The following is a 10,816-nucleotide window of genomic DNA, read 5'->3' on the forward strand; positions in this document are numbered from 1 at the left end:
ACTGTAAAAAAGTTTTTGAGCTAGTACGTCCCAATATATAGGTATGGAGTGTAGTTTGCAACTGAAAAGAAACTTTGTGTTCCCAACAAGCTAGGTGAAGGACGGCTTTCACACAGACTTATCTCTGAAAACTGAGCATGTGGAGAGACTTTCGTTCATTTAGCACAAAGGGAACGGATTGCAGTAGAAACTCTTACACTGTTTTCTCAGTCTGTTTCCTAGTGCCGGTTAGAATTTCCTGCAGTTCTCACTGGAAAACCGAGTTGGAGCTAATAGATCCCCAAATATATATATGGAGTTTAGTTTGAAACTGAAAAGAAAGTTTGTTTACCAACAAACTAGGTGAAGGACGGCTTTCAAACACACTTATCTCTCAGAACTGGGCACGTAGAAGGCGTTCGTTGATCTAGCAAAAATGGAACGGGTTGAAGGGGAAACTCTTACTCTGGTTTCACAGCCTATTCCAAGAGCCAGTTTGAAGTTCCTGCAGTTTTCACTGTAAAACCGAGTTGGAGCTAGTACCACTCCATATATAATTATGAAGTGTAGTTTGCAACTGAAAAGAAACTTTGTGTTCCCAACAAGCTAGGTGAAGGATGGCTTTCACACACAGTTATCTCTCAGAAATGAACATGTGGAGAGACGTTCGTTCATCTAGCACAAAGGGAACGGGTTGCAGGGGAAACTCTTACTCTGATTTGTCAGTCTGTTTCTATTGCCGGTTTGAAGTTCCTGCAGTTTTCAATTTAAAACCGAGTTTGGAGCTAGTACTTCCCGTATATATGTATGGAGTGTAGTTTGCAACTGAAAAGAAACTTTGTGTTCCCAACAAGCTAGGTGAAGGATGGCTTTCACACACAGTTATCTCTCAGAAATGAACATGTGGAGAGACGTTCGTTCACCTAGCCCAAAGGGAACGGGTTGCAGGAGAAACTCTTACCATGTTTTCTCAGTCTGTTTCTTGTGGCGGTTAGAAGTCCTGCAGTATTCACTGTAAAACATAGTTGGATCTAATACATACCCATATATATGTATGGAGTGTAGTTTGCAACTGAAAAAAAAATTTGTGTTCCCAACAAGCTATTTGAAGGACGGCTTTCACACACAATTATCTCTCAGAACTGAGCTTGTGGATATACCTTCGTTCATCTAGCACAAAGGGAACGGATTGCAGGAGAAACTCTTACAATGTTTTCTCAGTCAGTTTCCTAGTGCCGGTTTGAAGTTCCTGTAGTTTTCACTGTAAAACCGATTTGGAGCTAGTACCTCCCCATATATATTTATGGAGAGTAGTTTGAAACTGAAAAGAAATTTTGTGTTCCTAACAAGCTAGGTGAAGTACGGCTTTCACACACACTTATAACTCAGATCGGAGCATGTGGAGAGACGTTCGTTCATATAGTAGATATTGAACGGGTTGCATGAAAAACTTTTACTCTGGTTTCTCATTCTGCTTCCTAGTGCCGGTTTGAAGTTCCCTGCAGTATTCACTGTAAAACCGAGTTGGAGCAAATACATCCCCATATATATATATGGGGTGTAGTTTGCAACTGAAAAGAAACTTTGTTTTACCAACAAGCTAGGTGAAGGACGGCTTTCCCACACTGGTACCCTCAGTAATGATCATATCGAGAGACGTTCGTTCATCTTGCAGAAATTGAACGGGTTACTGGAGAAACACTTACTCTGGTTTCTCAGTGTGTTTCCTAGTGCCGGTGTGAAGTTCCTGCAGTTTTCACCGTTAAAGAAATTTTGATCTAATACATCCCCATATATAAGTATGGAGTGTAGTTAGCTACTGAAAAGAAACTTAATGTTCCCAACAAGCTAGGTGAATGACGGCTTCCACACACACTTATCTCTCAGAACTGAGCATGTGGAGAGACGTTCGTTCAGCTAGCACAAAGGGAACGGGTTGCAGGGGAAACTCTTGACTCGATTGTCAGTCTGTTTCTATTGCGGTTTGAAAGTTCCTGCAGTTTTCACTGTAAAACCGAGTTGGAGCTAATATATCCCCAAATATATATATGGAGTGTAGTTTGCAACTGAAAAGAAAATTTGTGTTCCCAACAAGTTAGGTGAAGATGGCTTTCAAACACATTTATCTCTCAAAAATTCAGCATGTGGAGAGACGTTCGTTCATCTACCACAAAGGGAACGGGTTGCAGGAGAAACTCATTAAAATGGTTTTCTCAGTCTGTTTTCTAGTGCCGGTTTGAAGTTCCTGCAGTTTTCACTGTAAAACCGAGTTGGAGCTAGTACATCCCCATATATATGTATGGAGGGTAGTTTGCAACTGAAAAAAAACTTTGTGTTCCAACAAGCTAGTTGAAGGACGGGCTTTCACACACACTTATCTCTCAGAACAGAGCATTTGGAGAGACGTTTGTTCATCTAGGCAAAGGGAACGGGTTGCAGGAGAAACTCTTACTCTGGTTTCTCAGTCTGTTTCCTAGAGCGTGTTTAGAAGTTCCTGCAGTATTTCACTGTAAAACTCAGTTGGAGCTAGTACAACCCATATATATGTATGTAGTGTAGTTTGCAAGTAAAAAGAAACTTTGTGTTCCCAACAAGCTAGGTGAAGGACGGCTTTCACACACACTTATCTCTCAGATCTTAGCATGTGGAGAGACGTTCGTTCACCTAGCAAAAAGGGAACGTTTTGCAGGAGAAACTTTTACTCTGGGTTCTGAGTCTGTTTCCTAGTGCCGATCTGAAGTTCCAGCAGTTTTCACTGTAAAACCGAGTTGGAGCTAGTAAATCCCCATATATATAAATGGAGTGTAGTTTTGCAAATGAAAAGAAACTTTGTGTTCCCAACAAGCTTGGTGAAGGACGGATTACACACACAATTATCTCTCAGAACTGAGCATGTGGAGAGACGTTCGTTCATCCAGAACAATGGGAACTGTTGCAGGTGAAATTTTACTAAGCTTCTCAGTCTGTTTCCTAGTGCCCTATTGAAGTTCCTGCAGTTTTCACTGTAAAAACGATTTGAGCTAGTACCTCCCCATATATATTTATGGAGTGTAGTTTGAAACTGAAAGAATCTTGTGTTCCCAACAAGCTAGGTGAAGGACGGCTTTCACACAGACTTATTTCACAGAACTGAGCATGTGGATATACGTTCGTTCATCTAGCTCAAAGGGAACGGATTACAGGAGAAACTCTTACACTGTTTTCTCAGTCTGTTTCCTAGTGCCGGTTAGAATTTCCTGCAGTTCTCACTGGAAAACCGAGTTGGAGCTAATAGATCCCCAAGTATATATATGGAATTTAGTTTGAAACTGAAAAGAAAATTTGTTTTACCAACAAACTAGGTGAAGGACGGCTTTTCAAACACACTTATCTCTCAGAATTGGGCACGTAGAGGGACGTTCATTGATCTAGCAAAAATGGAACGGTTTGAAGGGGAAACTCTTACTATGGTTTCACAGCCTATTCCAAGGGCCGGTTTGAAGTTCCTGCAGTTTTCACTGTAAAACCGATTTGGAGCTAGTATCGCCCCATATATATTTATGAAGTGTAGATTGCAACTGAAAAGAAAATTTGTGTTCCCAACAAGCTAGTTGAAGTACGAGCTTTCACACACAATTATCTCTCAGAAATGAGCGTCTGGAGAGACGTTCGTTCATCTAGCACAAAGGGAACGGTTTGCAGGTGAAACTCTTACTCTGGTTTCTCTGTATTTTTCCTAGTGCCAGGTTGAAGTTCCAGCACTTTTCACTGTAAAACCGAGTTGGAACTAGTACCTCCCCGTATATATGTATGGAGTGTAGTTTGAAAATTGAAATAAACTTTGCGTTCCCAAAAAGATATGTGAAAGGCGGCTTTCACACACAAATATCTCTCAGAACTGAGCATGTGGAGAGGCGTTCGTTCATCTATCACGAAGGGAACGGGTTGCAGTAGAAACTTTTACACTGGTTTCTCAGTCTGTTTCCTAGTGCCGGTTTGAAGTTCCTGCAGGTTTCACTGTAAAAGAGAGCTGGATCTAATACATCCCCATATATAAGTATGGAGTGTAGTTTGCAACTTAAAAGAAAATTTGTTTTCCCAACAAGTTAGGTGAAGGATGACTTTCACACACTATTACTCTCAGAACAGATCATATGGAGAGACGTTCGTTCTTCTAGCACAAATAAAACGGATTGCAGGACAAACTTTGTCCCTGGTTTCTCAGTCTGTTTCCTAGTGCCGGTTTGAAGTTCTTGCAATTTTCATTTTAAAATCGAGTTGGAGCTAATACATCCCCATATATATGTATGGAGTGTAGTTTGCCACTGAAAAGAACCTTTTGTTCCCAACAAGCTATGTGAAGGACGGCTTTCACACACACTTATATCTCAGAAATGAGCATGTGGAGAGACGTTCGTTCATCTAGCACAAAGGGAACGGGTTGCAGGGTTAAACATTTACTCTGGTTTCTCAGACTGTTTCCTATTGCCGGTTTGAAGTTCCTGCAGTTATCATTTTAAACCCGAGTTGGAGTTAGTAGCAAGCCATATGTATTTATGGACTGTAGTTTGCAACTGAAAAGAAATTTTGTGTTCCCAACAAGCTAGGTGAAGGACGGCTTTCACACACACTTATATCTCAGAACTGAGCACGTGGAGAGACATTCGTTCATCTAGCACAAAGGGAAAAGTTTGCAGGAGAAATTTTTACTCTGGTTTCTCAGTCTATTTCCTAGTACCGATTTGTACTTCCTGTAGTTTTCACTGTAAAAAGTTTTGAGCTAGTACGTCCCAATATATAGGTATGGAGTGTAGTTTGCAACTGAAAAGAAACTTTGTGTTCCCAACAAGCTAGGTGAAGGACGGCTTTCACACAGACTTATCTCTGAAAACTGAGCATGTGGAGAGACTTTCGTTCATCTAGCACAAAGGGAACGGATTGCAGGAGAAACTCTTACACTGTTTTCTCAGACTGTTTCCTAGTGCCGGTTAGAATTTCCTGCAGTTCTCACTGTTAAAACCGAGTTGGAGCTAATATATCCCCAAATATATATATGGAGTGTAGTTTGCAACTGAAAAGAAAATTTGTGTTTCCAACAAGTTAGGTGAAGAATGGCTTTCAAACACATTTATCTCTCACAAATGAGCATGTGGAGAGACGTTCGTTCATCTACCACAAAGGGAACGGGTTGCAGGAGAAACTCATAAAATGGTTTTCTCAGTCTGTTTCCTAGTGCCGCGTTTGAAGTTCCTGCAGTTTTCACTGTAAAACCGAGTTGGAGCTAGTACATCCCCATATATATGTATGGAGTGTAGTTTGCAAACTGAAAAGAAACTTTGTGTTCCCAACAAGCTAGTTGAAGGACGGCTTTCACACACACTTATCTCTCAGAACAGAGCATTTGGAGAGACGTTTGTTCATCTAGGACAAAGGGAACGGGTTGCAGGAGAAACTTTTACTCTGGTTTCTCAGTCTGTTTCCTAGAGCCGGTTTGAAGTTCCTGCAGTTTCACTGTAAAACTCAGTTGGAGCTAAGTACCACCCCATATATATGTATTTAGTGTAGTTTGCAAGTAAAAAGAAACTTTGTGTTCCCAACAAGCTAGGTGAAGGACGGCTTTCACACACACTTAACTCTCAGATCTTAGCATGTGGAGAGACGTTCGTTCACCTAGCAAAAAGGGAACGTGTTGCAGGAGAAACTTTTACTCTGGGTTCTGAGTCTGTTTCCTAGTGCCGATCTGAAGTTCCAGCAGTTTTCACTGTAAAACCGAGTTGGAGCTAGTAAATCCCCATATATATAAATGGAGTGTAGTTTGCAAATGAAAAGAAACTTTGTGTTCCCAACAAGCTTGGTGAAGGACGGATTACACACACAATTATCTCTCAGAACTGAGCATGTGGAGAGACGTTCGTTCATCCAGAACAATGGGAACTGTTGCAGGTGAAATTTTACTAAGCTTTCTCAGTCTGTTTCCTAGTGCCCTATTGAAGTTCCTGCAGTTTTCACTGTAAAAACGATTTGAGCTAGTACCTCCCCATATATATTTATGGAGTGTAGTTTGAAACTGAAAGAATCTTTGTGTTCCCAACAAGCTAGGTGAAGGACGGCTTTCACACAGACTTATTTCACAGAACTGAGCATGTGGATATACGTTCGTTCATCTAGCTCAAAGGGAACGGATTACAGGAGAAACTCTTACACTGTTTTCTCAGTCTGTTTCCTAGTGCCGGTTAGAATTCCTGCAGTTCTCACTGGAAAACCGAGTTGGAGCTAATAGATCCCCAAGTATATATATGGAATTTAGTTTGAAACTGAAAAGAAAATTTGTTTTACCAACAAACTAGGTGAAGGACGGCTTTCAAACACACTTATCTCTCAGAATTGGGCACGTAGAGGGACGTTCATTGATCTAGCAAAAATGGAACGGGTTGAAGGGGAAACTCTTACTATGGTTTCACAGCCTATTCCAAGGGCCGGTTTGAAGTTCCTGCAGTTTTCACTGTAAAACCGATTTGGAGCTAGTATCGCCCCATATATATTTATGAAGTGTAGATTGCAACTGAAAAGAAAATTTGTGTTCCCAACAAGCTAGTTGAAGTACGGCTTTCACACACAATTATCTCTCAGAAATGAGCGTCTGGAGAGACGTTCGTTCATCTAGCACAAAGGGAACGGTTTGCAGGTGAAACTCTTACTCTGGTTTCTCTGTATTTTTCCTAGTGCCAGGTTGAAGTTCCAGCACTTTTCACTGTAAAACCGAGTTGGAACTAGTACCTCCCCGTATATATGTATGGAGTGTAGTTTGAAAATTGAAATAAACTTTGCGTTCCCAAAAAGATATGTGAAAGGCGGCTTTCACACACAAATATCTCTCAGAACTGAGCATGTGGAGAGGCGTTCGTTCATCTATCACGAAGGGAACGGGTTGCAGTAGAAACTTTTACACTGGTTTTCTCAGTCTGTTTCCTAGTGCCGGTTTGAAGTTCCTGCAGGTTTCACTGTAAAAGAGAGCTGGATCTAATACATCCCCATATATAAGTATGGAGTGTAGTTTGCAACTTAAAAGAAAATTTGTTTTCCCAACAAGTTAGGTGAAGGATGACTTTCACACACTATTACTCTCAGAACAGATCATATGGAGAGACGTTCGTTCTTCTAGCACAAATAAACGGATTGCAGGACAAACTTTGTCCCTGGTTTCTCAGTCTGTTTCCTAGTGCCGGTTTGAAGTTCTTGCAATTTTCATTTTAAAATCGAGTTGGAGCTAATACATCCCCATATATATGTATGGAGTGTAGTTTGCCACTGAAAAGAACCTTTTTGTTCCCAACAAGCTATGTGAAGGACGGCTTTCACACACACTTATATCTCAGAAATGAGCATGTGGAGAGACGTTCGTTCATCTAGCACAAAGGGAACGGGTTGCAGGGTAAACATTTACTCTGGTTTCTCAGACTGTTTCCTATTGCCGGTTTGAAGTTCCTGCAGTTATCATTTTAAACCCGAGTTGGAGTTAGTACCAAGCCATATGTATTTATGGACTGTAGTTTGCAACTGAAAAGAAATTTTGTGTTCCCAACAAGCTAGGTGAAGGACGGATTTCACACACACTTATATCTCAGAACTGAGCACGTGGAGAGACATTCGTTCATCTAGCACAAAGGGAAAAGTTTGCAGGAGAAATTTTTACTCTGGTTTCTCAGTCTATTTCCTAGTACCGATTTGTACTTCCTGCAGTTTTCACTGTAAAAAAGTTTTTGAGCTAGTACGTCCCAATATATAGGTATGGAGTGTAGTTTGCAACTGAAAAGAAACTTTGTGTTCCCAACAAGCTAGGTGAAGGACGGCTTTCACACAGACTTATCTCTGAAAACTGAGCATGTGGAGAGACTTTCGTTCATTTAGCACAAAGGGAACGGATTGCAGTAGAAACTCTTACACTGTTTTCTCAGTCTGTTTCCTAGTGCCGGTTAGAATTTCCTGCAGTTCTCACTGGAAAACCGAGTTGGAGCTAATAGATCCCCAAATATATATGGAGTTTAGTTTGAAACTGAAAAGAAAGTTTGTTTACCAACAAACTAGGTGAAGGACGGCTTTCAAACACACTTATCTCTCAGAACTGGGCACGTAGAAGGGACGTTCGTTGATCTAGCAAAAATGGAACGGGTTGAAGGGGAAACTCTTACTCTGGTTTCACAGCCTATTCCAAGAGCCAGTTTGAAGTTCCTGCAGTTTTCACTGTAAAAACCGAGTTGGAGCTAGTACCACTCCCATATATAATTATGAAGTGTAGTTTGCAACTGAAAAGAAACTTTGTGTTCCCAACAAGCTAGGTGAAGGATGGCTTTCACACACAGTTATCTCTCAGAATGAACTGTGGAGAGACGTTCGTTCACCTAGCCCAAAGGGAACGGGTTGCAGGAGAAACTCTTACCATGTTTTCTCAGTCTGTTTCTTTGTGGCGGTTTTGAAGTTCCTGCAGTATTCACTGTAAAACATAGTTGGATCTAATACATACCCATATATATGTATGGAGTGTAGTTTGCAACTGAAAAAAAAATTTGTGTTCCCAACAAGCTATTTGAAGGACGGCTTCACACACAATTATCTCTCAGAACTGAGCTTGTGGATATACCTTCGTTCATCTAGCACAAAGGGAACGAATTGCAGGAGAAACTCTTACAATGTTTTCTCAGTCAGTTTCCTAGTGCCGGTTTGAAGTTCCTGTAGTTTTCACTGTAAAAACGATTTGGAGCTAGTACCTCCCCATATATATTTATGGAGAGTAGTTTGAAACTGAAAAGAAATTTTGTGTTCCTAACAAGCTAGGTGAAGGACGGCTTTCACACACACTTATAACTCAGAACGGAGCATGTGGAGAGACGTTCGTTCATATAGTAGATATTGAACGGGTTGCATGAAAACTTTTACTCTGGTTTCTCATTCTGCTTCCTAGTGCCGGTTTGAAGTTCCTGCAGTATTCACTGTAAAACCGAGTTGGAGCAAATACATCCCCATATATATATATGGGGTGTAGTTTGCAACTGAAAAGAAACTTTGTTTTACCAACAAGCTAGGTGAAGGACGGCTTTCCCACACTGTTACCCTCAGTACTGATCATATCGAGAGACGTTCGTTCATCTTGCAGAAATTGAACGGGTTACTGGAGAAACACTTACTCTGGTTTCTCAGTGTGTTTCCTAGTGCCGGTGTGAATTTCCTGCAGTTTTCACCGTTAAAGAAATTTTGATCTAATACATCCCCATATATAAGTATGGAGTGTAGTTAGCTACTGAAAAGAACTTAATGTTTCCCAACAAAGCTAGGTGAATGACGGCTTTCCACACACACTTATCTCTCAGAACTGAGCATGTGGAGAGACGTTCGTTCATCTAGCACAAAGGGAACGGGTTGCAGGGGAAACTCTTACTCTGATTTGTCAGTCTGTTTCTATTGCCGGTTTGAAGTTCCTGCCAGTTTTCACTGTAAAACCGAGTAGTGGAGCTAATATATCCCCAAATATATATATGGAGTGTAGTTTGCAACTGAAAAGAAACTTTGTGTTCCCAACAAGCTAGGTGAAGGATGGCTTTCACACACAGTTATCTCTCAGAAATGAACATGTGGAGAGACGTTCGTTCACCTAGCCCAAAGGGAACGGGTTGCAGGAGAAACTCTTACCATGTTTCTCAGTCTGTTTCTTGTGGCGGTTAGAAGTTCCGGCAGTATTCACTGTACAAACATCGTTGGGATCTAATACATACCCATATATATGTATGGAGTGTAGTTGCAACTGAAAAAAAAATTTGTGTTCCCAACAAGCTAGGTGAAGGACGGCTTCACACACACTTATCTCTAGATTTAGCATGTGGAGAGACTTTCGTTCACCTAGCAAAAAGGGAACGTGTTGCAGGAGAAACTTTTACTCTGGGTTCTGAGTCTGTTTCCTAGTGCCGATCTGAAGTTCCAGCAGTTTTCACTGTAAAACCGAGTTGGAGCTAGTAAATCCCCATATATAAATGGAGTGTAGTTTGCAAATGAAAAGAAACTTGTGTTCCCAACAAGCTTGGTGAAGGACGGATTACACACAATTATCTCTCAGAACTGAGCATGTGGAGAGACGTTCGTTCATCCATCCAGAACAATGGGAAGTGTGCAGGTGAAATTTTACTAAGCTTTCTCAGTCTGTTTCCTAGTGCCCTATGAAGTTCCTGCAGTTTTCACTGTAAAAACGATTTGAGCTAGTACCTCCCCATATATATTTATGGAGTGTAGTTTGAAACTGAAAGAATCTTTGTGTTCCCAACAAGCTAGGTGAAGGACGGCTTTCAACAGACTTATTTCACAGAACTGAGCATGTGATTAGTTTGTTCATCTAGCTCAAAGGGAAGAGATACAGGAGAAAAATCTTACACTGTTTTCTCAGTCTGTTTCCTAGTGCCGGTTAGAATTTCCTGCAGTTTCACTGGAAAACCGAGTTGGAGCTAATAGATCCCCAAGTACATATATGGAATTTAGTTTGAAACTGAAAAGAAAATTTGTTTTACCAACAAACTAGGTGAAGGACGGTTTTCAAACACACTTATCTCTCCAGAATTGGGCACGTAGAGGACGTTCATTGATTAGCAAAAATGGAACGGGTTGAAGGGGAACACTCTTACTATGGTTTCCACAGCCTATTCCAGGGCCGGTTTGAAGTTCCTGCAGTTTTCACTGTAAACCGATTGGAGCTTAGTATCCCCCATATATATTTATGAAGTGTAGATTGCAACTGAAAAGAAAATTTGTGTTCCCAACCACTAGTGAAGTACGGCTCACACACAATTATCTCTCAGAAATGACGTCTGGAGAGACG

The sequence above is a fragment of the Camelus ferus genome, chromosome 23 (assembly GCF_009834535.1).
Source record: "Camelus ferus isolate YT-003-E chromosome 23, BCGSAC_Cfer_1.0, whole genome shotgun sequence".
Lineage (NCBI taxonomy): Eukaryota > Metazoa > Chordata > Mammalia > Artiodactyla > Camelidae > Camelus > Camelus ferus.